The 24402-nt window shown below is 43.2% G+C and overlaps 2 long non-coding RNA genes across 2 annotated transcripts in view; one reads left to right on the top strand and one right to left on the bottom strand.

Moving 5' to 3' along the window:
• Positions 1 to 14336: 14336 nt before the first annotated feature.
• The window catches only part of LOC309362203, a 432839-nt gene continuing 422773 nt past the window's right edge, over positions 14337 to 24402 (bottom strand). The window contains exon 2 of the long non-coding RNA XR_014164872.1: positions 14337 to 15232. This is a non-coding gene — a long non-coding RNA (uncharacterized lncRNA). The remainder of the gene's footprint in view (positions 15233 to 24402) is intronic.
• Positions 15160 to 22825, top strand: LOC309362189. The gene is made up of 2 exons (XR_014164857.1): positions 15160 to 15253; positions 22661 to 22825. It is a non-coding gene; the product is annotated as an uncharacterized lncRNA (long non-coding RNA).

Below are 24402 nucleotides of genomic sequence, written 5' to 3'. Positions count from 1 at the left end.
ATAGAAGTGAGTTGGAAACAACCCGTGCATTGCATGTGCATTTTAAAAGTATTTCATTCACTGTGGTATTTCTCAGCCTTCATTTACTATAAGGCCTGGGGTGGGGTATAGCAATATAGCTGTGTAATTAAAAATAAAATAAAATCATTTCAATAAGAAATTTCAATTGGCTTCAAACAGGAAGCCAATAAGTTGCTGTTTAATGTTTCTTGTAAGCCACTTTGGAAAGATTTGTAACCTGAAAGGCAAGGTAGAAATAATGGCAACGGATGGATGAAACTGCTATGTGAACAAGATACTGTGAAGATGTTGCAGCCATCAGATATACATAAAATACTTCCCCTGTTTGCAATATATCACGCAAGCAGGGAGGGGGGGGGAAAGAGGTTTTCCTTCTCTCGTCAGCAGATGAAGGGGCTTATTCCCTCTTTGTCTCTTTCCATGCTCAAAATCTAAACCTTTTAAAATAATGTTTTTGCTACGGTTTTCATTTTGCAAAAATGTTTCAAGCTGAACTTCACTTGAACCTCTGATGCACTGTGACTGAAGCCTTGTGAAATTGAATCTGATGTCTAATTCAGTTTTATTTTAACTGGTTTATCCCTTCAAAGGATCTCTGAATTAGAGTAACAGAACTGACACATGTTATCTTCCAACTCAGTAGCTTTCTGCTTGTAATTTTGCACATTGGATAGAACTGGCATGCAAGACACAAGAGCAAGGGCACAGTTGTTTCCTTGAAAGTAAAAACCAGTGTTCATATTGCTGAGAATACAGTAGGATCTAATATTTGTACTTGTTTTTAATGGACCCAGCCTGGATAGTTCAGTTGGTTAGAGCATGGTGCTGATAACCCAAGGTTGCAGGTTCAATCCCTGTATGGGCCAACTGCATATTCCTGCAATTCAGGGGGTGGGGCTAAATGATCCTTAGGGTCCCTTTCCAACTCTATGATTCCATGATTCCCTCCCAGCTTCACCTTCTGTTTTATAAGCTTATGCTGGAGAGCCTGTTTTATAGCCTGAGGTCCACATTCCCTCATGGGTAATTTTCCAGTGGCCGCTGGTGGGGGTGAGGTCTAGTGGCAAATGTTGGTGGGACAAGAGGTGTTGTTTTTACCTTTGCACAGTAAAAGACAGAGGTTTCTACTTATGGCCACATGTCACCAACTGTCATAGGCTGCTTGGCCACAGAGGAATGATGGGAGGAACCAGCTAGGAAACCCCAAAGGGAAGATGGTTTAGAGCCTGAGCATTGGTGAGATGATAATGAGTGGTCAGAGGGAGGAGACTGGGATAAGGAGGTGTCAGAAGTGGCAACAGTGGTGAACAGGGGGAGTCTGTGTCAGGGAGAAGTCCAGAATCAAAAGCTGAAGCTGAAGCTGAAGAGGAGGGAGTCCAAGAGGCAGAGAAGAGCCAGGTTGGTGAAGAGGCACAAGTGTCTCCCCCTTCTGCAGCAATGAGCTCTCCTCCCCCTGGACTTCCAGAACCAGGAGAGGCATGAAGGGGGTGGAGGAGAAGTTTGTTTCACACAGCCGCACTCAGATTGGTTGGGATAAACCTTGGGGAGGAAGTCAATTAAACAGCTGTGGGGAGGCAGGAATCTTCTGTCTTAGCTTCTGTTTCGTGGGGACAAGACCTGCTAGAGATGAGTTGCAATGTTCATCAGGCCTGACCATCCTGTGCACTTCCAGTTTTTGCTAATAAATTCCAACTTTAATTCAACTTACCCAGTGTGATTTACTGCTTGCTCACTCCTGGCACTCATCTCTTTCTATCCTCCATTCAAAAAAAAGCAAGAGGCATTATCACAGTTGCAGCCAGGCAAAAAAACTAAAAGAGGATGCAGGGGAATTTGTACGGGGATATGGGGTGGGGTGTAGAGATGTTGTGTGCAGATGACATAGGCCTTCTGAGGATGCTCTACAGAGACCCATAAATCATTTTGCCTAAGCCTGCATGGAGTTCTGAACAAAGGCAGTTGCCTGTAAATGTGACATGAAGGTTGGCAATATTAACCCCACCATATAGGAATCGCTTGCAGATGATTGCAGTGCCTGGAGACAGGCAGGTCATGTATCTACAACAGCGACCAGAAGGGGAATAACAGCTGGGAGGAGCACAGAGAGAAGAAATGCTGTGGTGCATCTGTAGCAGCACAACTGGACACAAACATCTGCTCCAACTTCAATAAATCAGGACCAGGCGGCAGAAGGCCCCCAGTTGGCACACCCACTCAACAGGGACAAATGCAAGGTCCTGCACTTGGTCAGGAAGAACCAGCTGAACAAATATCAAATGAAAGACACCTGGATTGCTAGTACATGTGAAAAGGATCTTGGGGTCTTGGAAGGCCACAAACTTAACATGAGTCAGCAGTGTGATGTGGCAGCAAAAAGGAAATAAAGGCTAATGCTATTCTAGACTGGATCAATGTTAGAATACTGTCCGAATCAAGGGAAGTAATAGTACTGCTTTGGTACTATCCTACCTTGGTCAAACCACACCTGGAGTACTGTGTCCAGTTTGGGGCACCACAATTTAAGAAGGATGTAAGGTTGTCATATGTCCAGGACACGCCCTCTTTTTTCATACATAGAGTCTTCATAGCAATCCATGGCTAAAAGTAGAAGTCAGCAAATGTGTCCTCTTTTTTGCTTTTCAGAATATGGCAACCCAGAGGAGGGCAACAAAGATGATAAAATTTCTGGAAACCAAGCCTTATGAGGAATGGCTGAGGGAGTTGAGTATGTTTAGCCTGGAAAAGAGGAGACTGAGAGGAGATACGATAGCCATCTAGAACTATATAAAGGGCATGTGACAAGATGGAAGAAGGAGCAAGTTTGTTTTCTCCTGCTCTGGAGGTTAGGGCCTGAACCAATGGCTTCAAGTTACCAAGAAAGGAGATTCCAGCTAAACATCAGGAAGAATTCTGATTGTAAGAGCTGTTTGATAGTTTGATAGGACTCCCTCGGAAGGTGGTGGACTCTCCTTGGAGGCTTTTATGTAGAGGTTTGATGGCCATCTGTCATGGATCCCTTTGTTGAGATTCCTGTATTGGAGGAAGTTGGACAAGATATGACCCTTGGGGTTCCATTGAACTCCACAATTCTGTGAGGCAGGTGGAACCATCCATCTCATGATGAAAAACAGTGACTCTTTCTCCCTTCACCCCTCAGAAGATTACATTTCAGAGAGGAAATGGGATTTTCTTTTACTTAAAAATTGCTTTGCAGAATGTTTGTGGTCTTTCAAATGAAGCAGTTGCTGCAGCTGAGGAACCAGTGGTCATGTGATTCAATTTGTGGGATTGCAGCTGGTAAATATTAAAGGTCATAATGAATATAAATCTTGATTATGCTTTGCAGAATCTAGTGAGGACACACTCATTTAAGCCAAGATTATATTGTCTTTTGCAGCCAGCCAGTGTTATGATGGTTTATTGTGGATTTCTTGCTTCTGCTTCTTTCATAAATTAAAAAGAGCGGACAAGGAATTAACAGTGGGACTGTGGGATAGGAAATTAACCTTGTGCCCTCAGTAAAGCTTTACTAGACTAGCTTTGGCGCATTGGCTAATTAAAGGTAGGCATTTAAAATACCCCCCCAACAAAAAAAAATGGCCTAACAATAATCCTAGCCTTCCATAATTATTAGCTCAGAGATGGGAAAGAATCAGAAAGCTTTATGAATATAGCAGTGACAAAAAAAATAAGGTAATTCCCTTATGCAATATAATGGGCATTACTGAAACATGGTGGGATGAGACTCATGACTGGAATGAAGCAACTGAGGTATATACGGAAAATCTATTCAAAGGGAATATGCTGAACAGGAAGGGAAGAGGAGTGAAATTATAAGTAAAGTGATGTGTATACCTGTGAGAAGGAAACAATAATGTCTTCACTGTAGGAGTCTGCTTTAAACTTCCAAGCCAGACATGGATGTTGCCTGCCTAGAGCAGGTGACTAAGTATTTAAAAAAGGAAAGCATAGTAGTCATGGGAGACTGCCAACAGTGTATTGCCCAACAAATCCCCCAGTGCATTGCTGAAATTTTATTTTCCTGAAGGTAGAAGAAGCAACCAGGAGATCAACTATCTTGGATCTGATCCTCAGCAACAGGGAAGCAATTGCCAATTAGGTGGAAGTAGTGGGAACCTTGGGAGAAAGTGATCATGCCCTACTGGAATTTATTTTACAGAGGAAAGTGGAAGCTGAGTGTAGCCAGATGTGCACTCTGGATCTTAAGAAAGCTGATTTCAAAAAGCTTAAGGAACTACTGGGTGTGATCCCATGGTCAGAAATGTACAAAGAGAAGGGAGTTCATGATAAATGGGGGTTTATTAAATGCACAATTGCAAACTACCAGTAAGAAGGAAAGGTAGTATACATCAAATGACTGCATAAGAAGCTTTCAGGTGAGGTGAGATTTAAAAGGAGCATGCATGAGAAATGGAAGACGGGGGAAATCATGAAGGAAAAGTAGCCAACAGTTAGGGCAGGCTAAAGTTCAGAATGAGCAAACTCAATTAATTTCAGTTGTATCTTCCTTGCTGAATTCTGCAAAAGAAGACTGTGAATAAGGAGGAGAAAGCTGATAGACAGTGCCCACCCACCCCCTGGCTGACTGTAATTAAGAAGGCAGGGTAGATAAGGGCTGGATGAAAGCTGACTGAAGTTGGTGGGGCAGGGTCCCATTCACCCTTATAGAACAGCATTGACTGGTCCATCTTCTCTTCATGGAAACCACATTGGGTAGGGCAATGTGTCACTTGCATGAAACAAACAGAGATGCATTTCAAATACCCTGAGGGCCCCCCTTCCAAATTCTCAATCTCCTCATAATGATTGGCATTTCACTAGTTACTAATAACGTACCCTTCTGTTTACAAGAACTGAAGAAAAGATATTGGCATTTTTGAAGAATGTCAATATTTCCTATGCTTGTGTGCCTATTTAATTAAAATCTTCTAGGCCTTTAAACTGTATTGGGGGGGGGGAGGAGTGCTCTATCAACAATTTATTCAAATATATATCCAAAAACTTAATTACAATGTCTACCAAGGTGAAGCTTAGCTTAAGAATAAGCTGCATAAACAAACAGACTGGGACCCCAGCATTAAGAAGATTTGTCATTACATTGTTTGCTTTAAGGAGACAAAACAAAACAATGCTGGTACTTTGGAACAATTTGAGAAGCACACAGACATAAACAAATGTTTCTAGCTGCTTTCCTCCAAACACAGTAGCAGGATGTTGCATGCTTTTCTGTGGGGGATGTAAGGCAGACTTTTCCCCAAGTAATAGACCTGCTGTGAGCACAGATGGGCACCTTGTGTCAGGCTCAGACAGAATGATAGAAGAAAGCAGATATATGACATTGCAGATCTCCAAAGTAGCTTCAGCAACAATTAACCTTAGACAGAGAGGGCTAAGGCTGACTGCTATATCATAATATAGCTATGGTATTGCAACAGTGAACCTTAGATTGAGATATAGATATAGGAGCAGTGATTCTGTTCAAATTGTATGCTCCACTTTCACTAATAGGTGCCTCTTCAGTTCAAGAGGTCCCGCCCACTTCCATTGCTTTTGTGACGGATTCTTCTGAGTCAGAAGAAGTCTGTGTCATCCTTGGGCTGGGGCTTCTGGGGCTGGCACTGTGTTCAGTTTGCTTTCTGAAGTCTGAAGTCTCATTCCCTGCAGAAGGGGTATTTGACCCCTGGGTCATGAAGCCCATAACTTTTTGTGGGGGTACATAATCTTATCTTATTGCTTCATGGTCAAATGCACCTTAAATGTCACCTGAAGATCTGCAACCAAAGATTTGGCAAGTTATTTTAAAATAACATCTAATCATTCAATTCTGCAGCTCTCAGCCACATGTGTAGCTCACCTCTTCATGGTGCTCTCTGTCATCATTGGTCTATAACTCCCATCATCACTTTCCATTGTTCATTTTACTTACAAACCCCTTCACTATAGGGGTGAAACTGCCAATAGGTTTAACTTCATCTCCACAGTGTGTATTTGCAAAGTCTGTCAGTTTCACTACTGCTTGTGCACAATGTTGTCCTGTGCACAATGTTTCCCCTGCCCTACAACTGCTGCAAGATGTTTTGCACCCAAATCGCTGGGTTGTATTGAACTAAACTCTACTACAGCTGACTCATTGAAATAAATGGACCAAAGATAGTTATGTCCATTAATTTCAATGGCTTGTATCCAATGCTTGTCCTACTCAGAGCAGACCAACTGCAATTAATATGCACCACTTACTTAAGTCCTTTAATGTCAATTCTGAGTGAGGTTAGCAAATTTCATGGGTTAGAATTGGATGAAGAACCATCTGCTATTACAACCTGAAACTAGACATCTTGCTCAAAGATACTTTTCTTTTGTTGCTTCCTGTATGATAGATGCTCTCTCTGGATCCATGACCAGGGTCCTGGAACTGCAATATCCACACTGGACATTGAAGCGCATGAGTTGTTGCATCAAGCCCAATAAAACCTAAGTATGTGTTTCTGCATTTGTGTGCATGTTCTCATCCACTCTCCCACCCCAACACCATCCATCCCTCTTTCCATCATTCCCTCTCCCATCTCAGTTAAAATTCAGCTAGCAAGCTCTTAGGAACAGGACCAGTTTGTCTGTTTATGCTACTTTGCTAACAATCTTTATACACCGACTTTTTCTTACCAATAATTCTGTGGATGTTTTTTGTAATCATGATTGCATTTCTTTTAACAAAATAAATAAATCCAAATCCAATGAAAAATTTATGAATAGATTGGGACAAAATTATGCAGGTGGAAATGTATGGTGTCTTAAAGGATGCATTTAGCACAGCATGCCATCTTCATAGCTCTTTGCCAATCAGTTGCATTATCTTCCACCCTCAAATTCGAGTGGCGTGACTTTGGTGATGTTACAGTTGTTGCAAGAGAGCATATCACTGAAAAGCCATCTGTTTTGCAGAGAAAAGAGGGAGGCTTTTTGTATGTGGGCTGTTGTTCTTTGTCCTCTTATCTAAATTTTTCTCCCATAAAAAGCATAGTCTGGCCCTAAATCTTGGGCTACACATTTTGCATCAGATCTCCATGGCTCAGAATGTCACTTGTCTTAGGAATAGGAGAGAAAATTGATTCAGTTCACATTTAAAGTCAAACCTAATCCCCACTTTCTGAAACAATGCGCAGACTGAAACACAGCCATCCTTCAAAATCCATGTCTCTGAATTTTGCAGTGCAGTTCTCCTGCTAACTAATGTGTACATAAATAATAGAATCATAGAGTTGGAAGGGTCCCCAAGGGTCATCTAGTCCAACCCCATGAAATGCAGGAATCCTGCCCACAGCCATCGTTAGGTGGCTGTATATACTGGAGTGTCCATAAAGATGCATTTATTACTGAAATAGCACACACCCTATCATTTGTCCAGCTTGTACCCTTCTGGCATGGACATAGTGAAACATAGTCCATATTTCATAATCCATATCATGATATTGGTTTCATAGTACCCTTCCCTGCATGAACATAGTGAAACATAGGCAGCCCTATAGTTTCAGTGCCGTATCTGAAGCTCAAGGCTTCCTTTTAATCAAAAAATGAAAAATGTCTGGAAGGTGGATAATAAGAAGGTGTTATAAAGAAAACATTGACAGATCCTTGATTATACAATTATAAACAACAGTGGGATGAAGCTAATGATTGTAGACAGATCGATGTAAAAGAAAGACAAGGAGATGAAAATTATATGAATAAATGTTTCTCATATGTAGAAGTGGAAGTTGGCAGAAAGAGTAATGTTGTTGAATGAGCTCCCCCTTCCCATCCCCCACACCTACTCAACACCCATAAGATATTCTATATACAGAGGGCAGTTTGATATGGAAGCTGAAGTATCTTTAAAAGTGAAACCAGATCAAAGAGCATTTGCCAAAAAAGGAAGAAAAGGACATGAATTTTTCAAAGGTGACTCAAAGCCATCTGAGCTAAACAAATTGGAAAAGATGGCATTCCAACTGGAGAAGGTGAAATAAAAGGCCAGTGAGTTTGTGAGCAAAGTGTCACACAGAGAGAAAAAGCCCCAAAGTGGATGTTGACGATGTACTAGTGTAAAATTATCAGAAGAAGACCTAGTTTACACGTCAGCTTGTTCAATCTGGTTGCTGACCTCCAACATCAAGAGAGAGGCTGCCACTATCAGGGAATTCCAGGCCACAGATATGGGAACAGGCCGATGGAGGAGGATGTGTTAGGGTAGATGGTTGCAGTTTGGGGAAATTAGGCAGGGCTGTTTGTGGAGGGTTTGCATAATAACACTGTGGAGGTCTCTCATGAGACAAAAAATCCTATTGGCCTTGATATAGGGCTGCAGGTGATAGCTCAGGAGCTGGAGTACAGTTCCATTATTCCTGACCAGTGGCCATGTTGGTTAGGACTGATGAGAGCTGGAGTTCAACAAAATCTGGAGGACTACAGATTCTTCATCACTGCATAGCCACTTCTGGCATCCTTTTGATCCTTTAACGCATGTAATATACTCAAACGTCTTGCCCTGGTGAACAACCTGGCCACCAAGTGGGCTCCATAAAGTGGAAGAGGTGAATGTGTCAATGCCTGAGCCATTCAGATGTTTCAGGGGCTAGCCAGGGATTTGACTAGTGCACCAGTCATATCAGCCAGAAATCCCCCAGAACCATCTGTAAACACATTGGATCCATCAGCAGTGAAGTCCTGAACCACCCAGAGTCAGACACCTCAGCATGGATGTCGAAGTCCCCTACAACCAGATATCTGGGAGTCCTCAACACTGCCTCTGAAACCAGCTCCATCCACTCAGGCAGGGAGACTGCTGAGCAGTGAGGCAGGCAGAATTCCTAATCTGTCCAGATTGGCCAATGCCAGGAGCAAACACTTTAGATCTCCCCACAACTGGACAGAGTTCCTGGGGAGAGAGATGAAATCTCTATAGTCTACAGCAGCCCCACCCCCCTAACCCTCTAAGCCTCTAACCCTCAAGTCTGCCTTGATGCTACACTGAGTACCCAGGTGGGTACAAGTGGGTGAGACTGATGTCATGGTTCTGACCCATTCAAGTCTCAGTGATACAGACCAAGTTGGTCTCCTCTTCCATAATCAGATGATGGATGAGGGAAGTCTTACTCGGGAGCTGACCTGGCATTCAGCAACAGCAGCTGCAGACTCAAGGGTGGGCTGATAGGACAGCCACAATTTCCCAAGGTTGGAGGAGGGGCTGGCACATGGCACAGTCACTAACTGCCCATGCCATGTGACCCTTAGCTGGCTGCAAGCCTCACATCATACCTCCCCTTGCCCAGAACTGCAATTGCCCCCCCCCCATTCTCCCCAGCTCCTCTCAACCCCAGGCACATCAGGTCCCTTAATAGAGATTTTAAAAACCACATTTTTTTAAAGAAGAAGAAGTTTAAAAGCAGTTTAAAAGCTTTCTAACATTTTAATCAATCAGGGCAATAATAACAGAGCTCTCCCCACAAAACCACCCAACCCAATAATTTGTTCAGCTGCCTCTGCTTTTGTAGCTAGTGTAAGTCTGGTTCCTGCCCCCCCAGGCCAGGTGGGAAATGCTTGCAAGGCAGGAGGCAGGTCTTCTGGGATTTGCAGCCAAGAGAGCCCCTGGCCTTTTCAGCAGCCTTAGTCAGTTGGGGCCCTGCCCTACCAGGCCAAGTGGAAATTTTCTATATCAACACTGGTTAAAGGTTGTACCCATGGACTGTGCCAGAGGCCAGGCAAGAAATGCTTGCCTTTCATCACCAGAACTTAATAGATCCTTGCTGTAGATTGTATGGCATATAAGAACAAAGGGTAAAGGGAGGTCATCTCATGGTTTTAACAAAACCCACAAACTTGAAGCAATTCTCCACATTGTCTTTAAATTTTACTGTTTATGTTACACCTCTCCTTATTCTGTTGTAACATCCCTCCACCCCAAAGATACTAGCCTTATTAGTTTGTTGCAGGGGCAGAGGATGGGGGGGGGGGCTTTAGCAAAGAGATTTGAGATTGGAGACCACTAAACTGTGTTCAGTGTGTACGCACTGAAATAAATTTGACATTAGTTCATCAGCAGCCCTTATTTTCTTACCCTTTTCGTCTTTTTGTTGTCCTTATTTTCTCACTGTGTGTTTTAAAACTAATTCCACATCTATCTGCTGGTTGGGATGCCAGCCAAGGTGGCTTTTTGGTCTGACCCAGCGGGGTTCTTCTCATGGCCTTACATCACTTTATGGTTCATGGGTTTCTCATCCTTCCTTTTGCCCTCTTAGAAAATTTCACACATCTAATAGATTCTATTTCATTCATTTCCTATCTGGATGGGTCCAGCTTCTGACTTTAATTTTTAATTCTCAGTCTCAGCATACATTTCTTATGTTGTTCCTAGGGAACCAATTACAGGCTCCCTAACATCTTTTTTCCTGCTATTTTTTATCATTATGAGTCAAAAATGGTTGAAATATAGATGGCTGAGGGACTCTAGCTTTGGACTGGTTAAACAAATGTCAGAAATATTTGTATGTATGTGCTTAAATTCTGCCCTTCAGACAACATTCCACCATTTTTCTGGATGTTGTCTGCCTGTCTGACCTTCCAGTAACGCCTCCCCTTCCGCTTTATTTTTACAGCTATGGCATTCAATATCTGCTTCTTCAGTTCCTTAAACAGCCTGAGATAGAGATTATCAGCATCTGCTTTGAATATTATAAATGATGCACTTAAAAACCTTTTTCTTTCTTTTTTGTTGAATGCAGATTTACCAACCCAAGTCTACATTTATGTGATGGAGGGGGTGGGGGGAGATCCTAGGCACCATATGTATAAAGCATTATTACACTACTTTAAATAATCATTAGGGAGACATGGGTGGTGCTGTGGTTTAAACCACAGAGCTTAGGGGTTGCCGATCAGAAGGTTGGTAGTTTGAATCCTCACGACGTGGTGAGCTCCCATTGCTCAGTCCCTGCTCCTGCCCACCTAGCAGTTCAAAAGCACGTCAAAGTGCAAGTAGATAAATAGGTACAAGACAGGTGTTTATACATAGCCGTCTGCATGCAATAACATTACTAGACCATAAAAAATAGTGTGTGGTCCTACATGAGACACCTAGCATGACCATTGGAGACATGTAAATAACAACTGCACCAAAGCACTACCAGTATAATGAAGGATTGTCTGCACCATAAATAAAAGACTGAATCATTCTCTCTCTTTTTAAAAAAAATGTATTTAATGATTTTCAGTTACAGGTGAATTAGATATAAAAAAGAGAGAAAAGAGAGAATAATATCAACAATAACAATAATAAAAAATTGGAGTAAAGAGCCATCGCAAAAAGGGAAAACTAAAATAGATGCAATCCCAGTTGTGGTTCATTGGATGTACAGTAGTCAGAGGCAAGTGTTATTCCACTATGTTCTGTGTGATGCTGGCATATGGGAGCCATGCTCATTAGTTTGTGCATATTCAACAAAATATACCGTTGCAAAAAAAAAAAGGTTTTTCTTTTTCTTTCCAGTACAGTGCTCTCACTGTGAGGCTGCAAGTTTGTCTCTAAGTATAGAGCCCCATTCCAATAATAATAATAATAATAATAATAATAATAATAATAATAATAATAATAATTTATTACTTATATCCTGCCCATCTGGCCGGGTTTCCCCAGCCACTCTGGGCAGCCATTAAAAACTTCCCTAGACAGGTCTGCCTTCAGATGTCTTCTAAATGTCAGGTGGTTGTTTATTTCTTTGACATCTGATGGGAGAGCATTCCAGAGGGTGGGTGCCACTACCGAGAAGGCCTTCTGCTTGGTTCCCTGTAGCTTTGCTTCTCGCAGTGAGGGAACCGCCAGAAGGCCCTCGGCGCTGGACCTCAGTGTCCCGGCAGAATGATGGGGGTGGATATGCTCCTTCAGGTATGCTAGCCCTTTTATTTATTAATTATATTTCTTCCATGACAAAACTCCATATGGTGTGCTAGGTAGCTGTGTCTTGCGCTTTCAGTTGATGGGACTCCAAAACAGTTTCAGTAAATAACTGCAAAGTAGAACAGAGAGGGTTTATCCTCCTAGGAGCACATGCATACAGACAGTGCATTGGAACTGAGCAAAGGCATTTTAATAAATAAAGGTAATAGATGTGTTGACTTTGCATAGTGGAACCTGTTGGAATTATTTTGTTGCCCCATATCAATTTTTCCCTCTCAGACAAAGTCCCCTTACAACGACAAGCGCACACATTTCTCCTAGCTTGATTAGTGTTGCCTTCTGAAAGAGGCTCATAAAAATTGCAGTCATGGAAATTCTCTGTTGCATCATATAGGTCATGCAATAATAGGGAACTTTCAAAAGCAGATGTCAAACCAACAAATAACAGAGGTTACAGAGAAGGATATTTTATACAACAAGTCGATTTTATACCACAACAAAGGAACAAGTATATAATCTGGAGCCCTGAAAGATTAAAACAAAAAACTGAAAATCATCGCCGTTAATGAAAGCAGTGCAAAGGCTTAACTGATCTGGCCAGTCAGAATTACTACATTCAGTAAAAAAATCTTCCCCTTTGTTCCTTTATAAATAATAAGTAATTTAAAAACTAACAGTCTAGACATAGAAGGGTCAGTGCATAAATATGCTAACAGACCTGACAGAACAGAAAAATTGCATGGTTCAGGCCAAAGGTCCACTGTTTCCCATAATGACCAATCATATGCTTTCACGAAGTCCTCAGATAGGCTGTCAGTATGTTCTAGTCAGAAAGACTAGTTCCCACATGTATGCACACAGCTTAATTTCTCTGCCCTTGATAAATGGAAGCTAAATTGGAAACTATCTGTGTGAACTGAAAAGCCTTGGAAAAGCATTGAGTTTGACGTGATATGAAATGTACAGAAGTTTCATCTATGCTATTATAGTCACTTTCATATGCATGGCATCACAAAATAATATAATTTTAGAGTTGAAAGGGACCTCAAGGGCCATCTAGTCCAACCCCTTTGAATGGAGGAGTACATACTTGCTAATGTACTCCTCAGGCGACGAACATGCATGTGTGGAAAAGCTCTGTGTTGTCTAACTAATACTTCCCATTGATTTCAACAGGATATATGTATGCAGTTGCCTAGCTCTTGATTTGGAAAAGATAAGACTTATATAAACCTAGAAGATGGATCTTTATATTTTGAAACTCTGTTTTAGAACTAGTTCTCACACACATATGTGTAAGTAAATTGTTACCCATGGTAATTTTAATCCATTTAGATTTCTTCAGAAAATAATGGTTGAAGGAAGCTATAGGGTGAGAGTCAAGTAAGTCATACTCAGAGTTAGACCCACTGAAATAGATGAATTTACCTGTGTCTTCTCCGTGTATGACTAACATTGAATATAAAGTGTAAGATGGAGCTATTTCTACTTCAGGGTACTGCAGGCATGTCCAAAGTCCGTTTCAGGGACCTAATCCGGCCAGCTGGTTGGTTTAATATGGCCCCTGTGGCAGTTTATTTCCTGGGGTAAAATCCTATAAAAACCCCTCAACAGTCCTAAAAAAAGGTAACAACTTTGGTTGGCCCTTTGGTCGGCCCTCACGGCCCTTCACTTCATCAAATCTGGCCCTCTTTGAAAAAGGTTTGGAAAGCACTGAAGAGTTAAAAGTCAAAGAGTTCAAGAGAAGCAGAGAAGGGGCTGCTGGATGTCAGGAGCTGCATTCTCTCCCGTGCGGCAGAGTGTGCGTGACTACTGGATCACATGCCCTGTGAGTTGACATTCCATTCTTTGGAAGCATGGAAACAGAAGGAACTGTGCGCCACTTCCATCTTCTGTGTTCTTTGTTCTGTCCTGTTGTTGTTCTCTCTCCGAGGACCCCCCCATCTGCTTCCGCTGGGAAAGCACCCCGGTCACCCGCCCCTTCCCATTGTGCCTGCCCCCCTCCCTGCAAGGGTTCAGGTGAGTGCAAAACGCCTTGGGGCACAGCAAGCTTTTGGAGGGGGGGCTGGGGGAAGGATGCAATGCCAGTGGGATGTTGGAGGGGGAGACAGCAGGCAGGGAAGCTGCTGGGCAGGTGGGGGAGGGGAGAGACCCCCCCAATGAAGGGAGGTGGGTGTGCAGCTGAGCCCCCCCCATTTCGAGTATTCCGAATAGCAATAGGGATGCTATAAACACATGCAGAAATACTAATGTTTCCTAACTTTCAGCTGAGTTTCCTGCATTCCAGGGGTTGGACAACCTATTGCTTAATAGGTTTAATTCCACTTCCCATATTAATCATAATACAAAACAAAACGATACAATATAATACAATCCAAATACCTTTATTGGCATTTCAAGTTAAGACATTTCAAAATGGCATCAGATGCAAAGTCTTTCTTCTTCCTGTTTCCAAGAGATTTGAGTGGGGAAATCCTTTCGATTCCTCAGTAATAAGAGGCAGTGGGGTGAGGGAGGCCAGGGCCACATCCACACCATTTAAAGCACTATGAAGCCACTTTAAACACTCATGGCTTCTTCCCCAAAGAATCTGGGAGCTATAGTTTGAAAAGGGTGCAGAGAGCTGTTAGGAGGCCCCCCTGCTCCCCTCCCAGAGTTCCCTGCCAAGGAGGGAACCCTACTCCTAACCCTAACACTACTCCTCATGCTAACTCTAACTCTAATGCTAACCCTTAACCCTTAACTAGAACTACAATTCCCAGAGCTCCCTGGCAAGAAGGCAAGCCTAACCCTACCCCTGATGCTAACCCTAACTCTAACCCTTAACTAGAGCTACAATTCCCAGAGTTCCCTCACAAGGAGGGAACCCTTCCCCTACCCCCTACCCCCTAACCCTACCCCTACCCTAACGCTAATCCCCCTTAGCAACTCTCCGTCCCCTTAACCACCTATAGTTCCCAGAATCCCTGAGGGGAAGCCATTCCTGTTCAAAGTGTCTTCATAGTACTTCCAATGGTGGGCCTAATGTGTCCCAATGTTTCCTCCCTCATTTTCTTCTTTCTCCCCACTGCCCCATCACTTGCAATGCAGCAGATGTCCGCCTGCAGTCTCCCTTCAAAGCTCCTTCTCTCACGTCTGGCCTTGTCCATTGCTCACTGCCAGGATTTCACGTTTATTTTTCCGATGTTAATAGGGACGTCCTGCGGTTCTCCTCATGACTTTGAAGGCTGGACTTGGGGAAAACCTCAGCGGCTCCAGACATCCCTGTAAGGCAAAGGCAACCAGGTGAGAGGGATGGCCCCCATCCACAGTATCCACAACCACACAACCCGACTGCCTGTTTGGCTGCCTGTTCACAAACAAGGCTTCCAAACCAGTTTGCATCCATCTCAGCCAGGGTAGCCTCGTGGCATCCACTAGTCTCAATGCAAACTCTTCCGCCAACCATCCACCAGCTGCAGCCTCGCCAGGTCCATTGCCAGACATCAACCAGCTTCAGAGCTGAATATCAGTTGCCTTCAAGTAGCGATCCCACCAGCAAGTAAACGTTGTGCTTGTCTTCTCCTTGCTCCACAGCATCCCAGCACCGGGCGATTGCCTCCTTCCGCTTGCCAGTTTGCTGCCACAGGGCAGGAGACCACCAGGGCTGAGTGCCAGCGAGCTGCCCATTTCTCTCTGGGGAGGGCAACTGCCGAGGCTTGTGCCTTGGCCCACATTTATACCCACTCAGCTGCCAAATGTTTTTGTGACATCCCAGTCAACCCACAGACAATGGCAGCAGCTGGGGAGGCATCACCCCCACCCCCTCAGTCCTCACAATGGTGAGCACAGCTCAGCAGTCAAAACACATACAATATCCCCCCCTCCAAGTTGTGCCAATATCTGTGAATGCCACACCAGAAACTCAAGGGGGCAGAATGGGGACATTTTTCAGCCCTGAGGTTGCATTTCCCTCCACACAACACTAGTCAAATGCACCAATGAACAGAGCAATGAATGCAAGCCTTACCTTTGCTCAAGGAATGACATTCACAGAGAAAGTTAGCATCTCGGGGGGAAAGCACTTTTACATCAATCAATCAATCATTTATCGCATTTGACTAAAAGCCATTACAAATCCAGTTACAAAAGCACCAAACCCAATGACCCAAACTATAGCTCCCAGATTCTTTGGGGGAAGAAACCAGGTGGATGCCATGTGAACTCAGCGATGTGTCAAGTGACGGCTACATACTACCTCCAGGTTCAAAGGTGGCATATTTCTGCCTATAGGTTCCTGAGAATCCCGAGGGCTGTTGTGGTCAGATTCTGGGCAGTTTTTGCACAGGCATTTGTGAGAACGAAATGCTGAAGTTGGGCCACTGGCCTGATCCAGGCAGCTTTCTTATGTTACAAAGAAGTCTTCCAAGAAAGAGCCTGGCAGCACTGTTGCACCCATGTCTACTTGGAAGTAAGTCCTACTGAATTCAGTGCGGCTTCCTCCCGTGTAGGTGGGATTGTAACCTTTGCCATTTTTGGGGAGAGCTGCCTGTGGTGCCAAGTAATTAAAAATAAGTATAAATGTCTAAAACAAAATCCTTGTGTCTGAAAATCAAGCTTTTGGCTGCTTAGGCTTCTGCCAATGAAACAGTCCTCTTCTGATCTCACTACAGTGGAAAGACAAACCAGCCAGTGAGTGCTTAGTAGGCAGGGCAGAGGAGTCAGACCCTTAAGTCATGGACACAACAGGTGTGTGTGTGGCTGGCGCGTGTCCAGGGGGCGTGGTGCGGCCACCTGTGGGGGTTTGGTGCCTAGCATGGGGGGCAGCCACGATGGCACCCCACCGGGATAATGCTACCGGGGGCGGTGTACTCCATCCCCACCCCCCTCTTCCTCCACCAGTGATTAGGTGACTTTCTGAAACTTGTAGCATTTCTTGGAGTGCTACATTAAAAGTATTCTCTTGGAAGGCTTCCTTTATAGCATATGAAAGCTGGCTGGATCAGGCCAGCGGCCCAAGTTCAGCATCTCGTTCTCACAGACGCCTGTGCAAAAACTGCCCAGAATCTGACCACAACAGCCCTCGGGATTCTCAGGAACCTATAGGCAGAAATATGCCACCTTTGAACCTGGAGGTAGTATGTAGCCGTCACTTGACACATCGCTGAGTTCACATGGCATCCACCTGGTTTCTTCCCTCAAAGAATCTGGGAGCTATAGTTTGGGTCATTGGTTTGGTGCTTTGGTAACTGAATTTGTAATGGCTTTTAGTCAAATACAATAAATGATGGATGGATGGATGGATGGATGGATGGATGAGAAAGTGTTTTTTTCCTGAGATACTAACTTTCTCTCTGCATGTCATTCCTTGAACAGCTTCCTGTGGAAAGATAAGGCTTGCTTTCATTGCTCTGATCATTTGTACATTTGACTAGTGTTGTGTGGAGGGAAATGAAGCCCCCGGCTGAAAAATGTCCCCCTCCTGCCCTCCTGTGTTTGAAATTCTAGAATAAGTAACTGCCTCTTTCCCCTCAGCTGCTATGTCTGTTGGTGACATCACAGGAGACCATACATAGACAGGGCTGGGGAAACTAGGCCTCAAGGGGGGGGGGGTATATTAATAAAGAAAATCCTGAAGTATAGTCACAGAGATTGTTGGGACTCCAACTTCCATCAGCCCCACCCCTAATATCTATGGATGCAGGGAAAATAATAATAATATAGTAGTAGTAGTAGTAGTAGTAGTAGTAATAATAATAATAATAATAATAATAATAATAATAATAATAATGGCCATCTGGTGGGAAAAATAATAAGCTTCAGCTATGGAAGGCCTGGGGTATGTGATTTTGGGGTTGGACTAGATGACCCTCAGGTCTCTTTTATGATCTCCTCTCCAGTTCAATCTTCTAAACTCTGACTGAATAAGCATGATAGATCCCTGAGTTTCTGCCATTGACTTGTGATTCTTCCTGCAAAATATTTTTTAAGCCCATTAAAGTTGAATGATCAGAGACCCTTTCCTTCCATTGAAGCAAAGGGCAGCTTACCGGTATTTCCAGGGGTTAAATCCTAAAAGAACCTCAGCAACTGTTATCCTAAAAAAAAGTTTAATAACTTTGGCCGTTTGGTTGGCCCTCGTGGCCCTTCACTTCATCAAATCTTGCCCTCTTTGAAAAAAGTTTGGACACCACTTGAGTAGTTCCTCAGTGCTCACCGATAAATATTGCTTGAAGGAGGTACTACAAGCTATTATCTGTTGTGTCCAGTCAACTCAATAGTCTATTGATAAATAAATCCCCAGAATTTGGTATAACCCTAGTGACTATACTCCAGGAATTTCTGTAATATCAAAAGTTGCACTTTGGACCAAAGGTGGGGAACATCACCAGGCATCTCTGTCTGGTCATGGGAACTCTTCCCATGCCAAACACTTCACTGGCCTGCCTTATAATCTGAATCTTTCTTGACTCAGAATGTGCACTTGAGCTCAGGCCAGGCTTCTTGCTTGCATGGATGTATGCAGAAACTTGCTTATGGTACAAAGGTTGTTGTGTTGGTGATTGTTGTTGTCATCGTCATCAACATCATTATTTTGTTTATTTTGCTTATGAATCACTTCCCTGAGGTAGTTCTCTTGCATCTGTTGCTCTACCTCCCTGACCACTATTGTCATGTGGTACCTGGAAGGTTGTCCAGAACAGAACGTGCTACATGGGGTGAACAAGGTTCCCTACTATTATTCTCCGTTTCTGCCAACCAAACTACTTTTCCTGCTGTTGACAGGAAATGCACCCCACAAAAAAGGGAAGAAGCTACGCTCTATTACAATACTAGCAATAATTATATAAAGTTCTTGCAAGCACACTTACATGAAGTAATTCAGCTTGTCATTGATATATCTCTTAACAGGACAACAAAGCAAAACTTGGAGCAAACAGATATTAATGAAGCATTGAATCCATTTTAAATCAATTTACACATTAATGCACTGCTAAATATAAAACAATTCATCAAAGCCTGAAATAACTCCAATTTAAGAACAATTTTTAAAAAAACAAACCCAACACTACTGACATATGCATCAGATTTGCCAATATGGTAACTGCAGGGTTAATCCAGTGGAATTTATCATAAATTTGCTTGATAAAATTTTCTTTTCACAAATGCTGATTAAAATGGGATTATGCCATGCAAGATAAAATTTATTGCTAGTATAATAAAAGTCTAAAAATGGCATGACAAGAAAGCCACGTCCTGAAGTGCACAATAGAGCTATTTCAAAATACAATGGCACATTTCATTTTATGACATGTATATCCTGCCTTTCCTCCAAGGAGTTCAAGGTGTGGGTGCCCCTTTTCCATTTCATCCTCCTAAGAATAATTGTGTGGGTGAGGGCAGGCTGAGAGGTGTGACTGACCCTGTGGGATTCATGACTGAGTAGGGATGGAGGAGAAATTCAATTCACATTCAATGGTGCCTTTTTGTGAATTTTTCACTGTCTGAAACAATCTGATTATGGAAATGCAGCCAACCTTCAAAATCCAGACTAACACAACTTTTGCAATGCAGTTCTCCAACACACACACACACACATATATATATATATGTGCATAAATTGGAGTGGAAGTGAGTACAAAAATTAACATATTCATAAAGATAACATATAAAAATGCATCATATTAAGAATAATTGCTTTAAAAATTGTTCATTAATTAATACTGTATACAAAACATGTGCTTATCAGTAGAAATTTGCAACAAAATGCTAATGAATTTTCATTTTTAAAAATACAACTTGCTGCAGAAATCTGGAGAACTGAGTTTTTGACTGTAAAATCCTTAAGTGAAATTGATGGATCTTTCCATTTCTATGACTGAGTGAGGATTTGAACTCAGGTCTCTAGAGATAACAGTGAGGGGGTTTTTTAGTTGTTGATTCTTAGGGATGGACAAGTCAATCAATTCCATATTTTCTCAGTTCTCTTTTTTGCATCCTTAAGTTTAATGTCTCAAATTTTCATGTATATTTGCAAAATAAAATAAAATAAAAGTCCACATGAAAATGCGCAAACAATTGTTTCTGGGAGGATGAAACGGAGAGTGGGCATACACACCACAAACTCTTTGGAGAAAAGGAAAGATATGCATGTTGTAAAATGAAATGTAGAGTTATATTTTTTAAATAGCAGTATTGTACACTTCAGAACTCAGATTTCTTGCCAAGCTGTTCTTAGAGTTTTATTATATGAGCCATGAATTTCTATTGGCATTTCTCCAAATATGCACATTCGGCATGTAACTTTGGCAGAGAGAAGGGTTGTGGTTCTGTGGTGGAGCATCTGCTCTGTTTGCAGAAGGTAGCCAGGTTCATGCCCTGCCTTCTTCAGTTAGGGCTGGGGAAAACCCATGTCGGAACATCTATAGAGCTGCTGCTATTTAGGTAAACAATACTGAGCTAGAGGGACCAGTGGCCTGATCTGTAAATAGCTGCTTCCTGTTATATATCCTCAGGGCTGGTGCTATCAGACAGCCACTTTGGGTGCAGACCTCAGAGAGGTACAATGCTGACTTTGGAGGGACACTGTTTTATACAGATTAGTTTTTGTTATAAATTTCTGGTAATATTTTACTTTTATATTTTAAATAATTTTTGAAGGAATTCATACATTAGAAATTCTTTCAATGTCTAGAGTGGTACCTTGGGTTACAGACGCTTCAGGTTACAGACTCCGCTAACTCAGAAATAGTACCTCGGATTATAAACTTTGCTTCAGGATGAGAACAGAAATTGTGCTCCGGCGGCGCGGCGGCAGCAGGAGGCCCCATTAGCTAAAGTGGTGCTTCAGGTTAAGAACAGTTTCAGGTTAAGAACGGACCTCCGGAACGAATTAAGTTCTTAACCCAAGGTACTACTGAATATGAAATAGATCATAGAACTGATTGGAGGTTATGCAATATCTATCTATCTACATCAAGGGTAGTCAACCTTCCTATACCTACCACCCAGTAATGCATCTTTCTTGATGGTAAAATTTCCTCACCACCCACCATTGCTCAATGGAAGGAGGATTCAGCTTGTGCCGTAGAACCCCACACCGCCCACCTAGAATCCTGCAAACGCCCACTAGTGGGCAGTAGGAACCAGGTTGACAACCCCTGGTCTACATACACAAAAAGTGAAAATGCACTTAATTTAAAATCTTACAACGGCATCTTAATCTTATTTAGAAAAAGTTTTCTAGTGAGCTATGGCTAATCAAAAAAGGACCATCTGGAGCTCACTGTTGCAAACGAAAGGCAGAAAAAGCTAAGGAGCAGGCAAAGCAAGAGGTTTTCTTCCTGAAATAGCTTTGTACACAGAAGAACAAGAATATGATTATTCTCTTGTTGAAACTAGCACTGAGGGAGTTGGATGTCGCACTCCTACTACAAATGGTATAAACTTGAAGACCAAAGTTTTGCAAATTGGTGATATTTCTGGAAAGCTGACAGAGGAAAAAGAATATGACAAGAAAAGTGAAAGTACTCTAAAGTCTGAAAAAGAACGCAGTATTGTGCCTGACTTGAATTACAGTGACCCTGCTTACTGCCCTAACTTGTGCTATTATAATTTGTGACAGCTTGTCCACAGCAGGTTGCATTTCCCATAGATTCAAAAAACATTAAATGTTTTCCTATCTACTGCAAGAGGAGACTAGCCAATGATGAAGAAGTACTCTGTCAATGGCTGATATATTCAACCTCAAAAGATGTGTGTCTTTTAAAAAAAAGTTATTGATGTAAGTTGTTTGGGGTGGGGGTGGAGAGGGAAAGTAAATCAACCCTGCAAGAAACAGGTTAAAAACAAAACAAAACAGGAAGAACATTGGAAAAATTCTATCTTCATTTGAGAGGAATACTGACCATCAGGGCCATCTTTAGCATAAGCAGCACCGGGGAATGCAAGAATCTTTTCCCCATGACTCTGAGATTGATAATCTCATGCTGAGGAGACAGATGACCATGACAGATGACCATCTTTGTTTGTTTGTGCCCTGAATCAAGATGACCCTTGTTTTGCCAACAGAACTTTGCTCCCCAAATAGCAACAGACTGATTTCATTCAGGCAGGGGAGAAATAGCAGGAGTGAGTGTAGCAAAGGGGGACGGAGGAAAGAGAGGGGGAAATGAAGTGTCATGAGGTCATAGGAAAAGACACAGTAGGGGAAGGGATAGCACTCTGCCCATGTTCAGAGGAGACTTCTTTGCTCACAATAAAGCATTTCAAGAATGACAGGAAAGGAAAGGAAAGGAAAGGAAAGGGAAGGGAAGGGAAGGGAAGGGAAGGGAAGGGAAGGGAAGGGAAGGGAAGGGAAGGGAAGGGCATGAAAAAGGGATGGAAATAAGGATGAAAGTGAAAACATGAGTACAAAGAAGGCTGCAGAAGAGGAGTGGTTGGATGCTTCAGAATTGGGGGCATGTTAAAATGGAACTGAGTGGTTGCGATTGGGGGTGGGGGAGATCCAGGAGGTTAACATGGGTGTCTGTGTGCAAAGGGAGAGGTTAAGTTCCTCCATCCTATGTTATATTCCAGCAGTTATTTCTTATACATATACAAGCTTATATTTGCAGCTGTAAGTGCTAGAACCTTACTTGGGTTTGTTTTATTTTAAATAAAAAACTCCCAGAACCAAGTTTATCAGAATTCATTCTCACTGCACTTTTTCAGTGATCACATGGAATCAAGGAACACACAGAGACCTGTTCAATCCAGACCAGATTCTCCTCTGAAGCTTTAGGAGAATGCTATTACCAGCATTTCAATAAGGAAATTTGCCATAATGCATACTCCCAACCATTTTCACAACCAGTATAAAGAATATTTTCATGGGAATGTGTGCATAGTGTGGTGTTTTGTGGTACATTTGTTGTGGAGCTGGGATACAGTCGGGGGAAGAGGGGGTTATTGCAAGCAGCTGCAAAAGGGGAAGTGGCAGGGGGGAAGGGGGGAGGGGGAGGGGTTTCTTATCTTGGTTTCTCACTCCCGGAGCATATGGTGAGCAGGACTTTGCTAGGGAGAGGGGTGCTAGGGCAGAGATAAGGTGTTGGGAGAGCCCTTGATCTTGGTGTGGAAAGTTAAATTCGCAGCTGTCTGGCTGGAAGTGGGAGGGGGAAGGCTGCTTAGTTTGGAGATCGGGCTTTACAGCGAGTGGGGAAGGGGGAGGGAGGGGGACTAGAGAGCCGCTTTGCTGCAAGCTGGGGAGGGAGGGGAGATTGTTCATAAGAGGATTCACTTGGGCTGAAAAGGTTCCCCACCTCTGCCTTAGAAAAATAGTGAAGATGATATCCAAAAGAATATATTGATAAATAAAAATCCCAATGGGCACAGCAGGGTGGGCAACCAACACAAGCAGCAGAGGAGCCCAGCGCAACAAAAACAGCCCAAGGTATTGTGTTGGCGACTGGGCGAAGCTGGTGCCTTTTGGTGTAAGCAAAGTTTGCTGGACAGGCCTCTCCACAGCCCTACGCCAATCCCAGGCAGGCAGGAGGGCGGAGCTGGCCGACTGCCTCAGCGCCTGGCTGGCTGGCTGGCTGGCTCACCCCTAAAGTCATGCGCAGAGAGCCAGGGTGGTGTAGTTGTTAAGAGCCGTAGTCTCGTAATCTGGGGAACCGGGTTCGCTTCCCCGCTCCTCCACATGCAGCTGCTGAGTGACCTTGGGCCAGTCACACTTTTCTGAAGTCTCTCAGCCCCACTCACCTCAGTGTTTGTTGTGGGGGAGGAAGGGAATGGAGAATGTTAGCCGCTTTTGTTGTGGGGGAGGAAGGGAATGGAGAATGTTAGCCGCTTTGAGACTCCTGAAGGGGAGTGAAAGGCGGGATATCAAATCCAAACTACTACTACTACTACTACTATTCTTCTTCTTCTTCTTCTTCTTCTTCTTCTTCTTCTTCTTCTTCTTCTTCTTCTTCTTCTTCCCTCAGCAGAAGAGCCCATCACAGCGCTCTGACTGACGGGTGGGCTCTTCTCCGGACCCCAATTCTCAGGCCCCAGACTCTTGGCCTGGTGGCCCTGAGAGCCCAGCGCCTGGGGGCCCCACACTCCTCCCACCTATGGTCAAGACGGCCCTGCTGACCACTTAGAAAACTATCAGACATGGAGAGAACTTGAATTGTGCTTATCTGAAGGAAAACCAATTGGTGATATTATCCAGGAGAAAAGTAGGCATGTATTCTGACCAAACTGTGGGAGGCAGTGGAAGACAGAAGTGCCTGGCGTGCTCTGGTCCAGGGGGTCACAAAGAGTGGGACACGACTAAACGACTAAACAACAACAATAACAACATTGGCTAGAAATCTTGGAACACTTGATTACTTTGGTCAGAGTTCTTGGCATGCAAAACTTGGCATTCCATAGTACAACTAAAAAGCTGTACAGTGCTAGCAATGGATTTTTTTATTTTACATTTGTAG

The sequence above is a fragment of the Podarcis melisellensis genome, assembly GCF_964234715.1.
Source record: "Podarcis melisellensis genome assembly, chromosome: Z".
Classification (NCBI taxonomy): domain Eukaryota; kingdom Metazoa; phylum Chordata; class Lepidosauria; order Squamata; family Lacertidae; genus Podarcis; species Podarcis melisellensis.
This window is presented reverse-complemented; position numbering and strand designations above follow the sequence as displayed.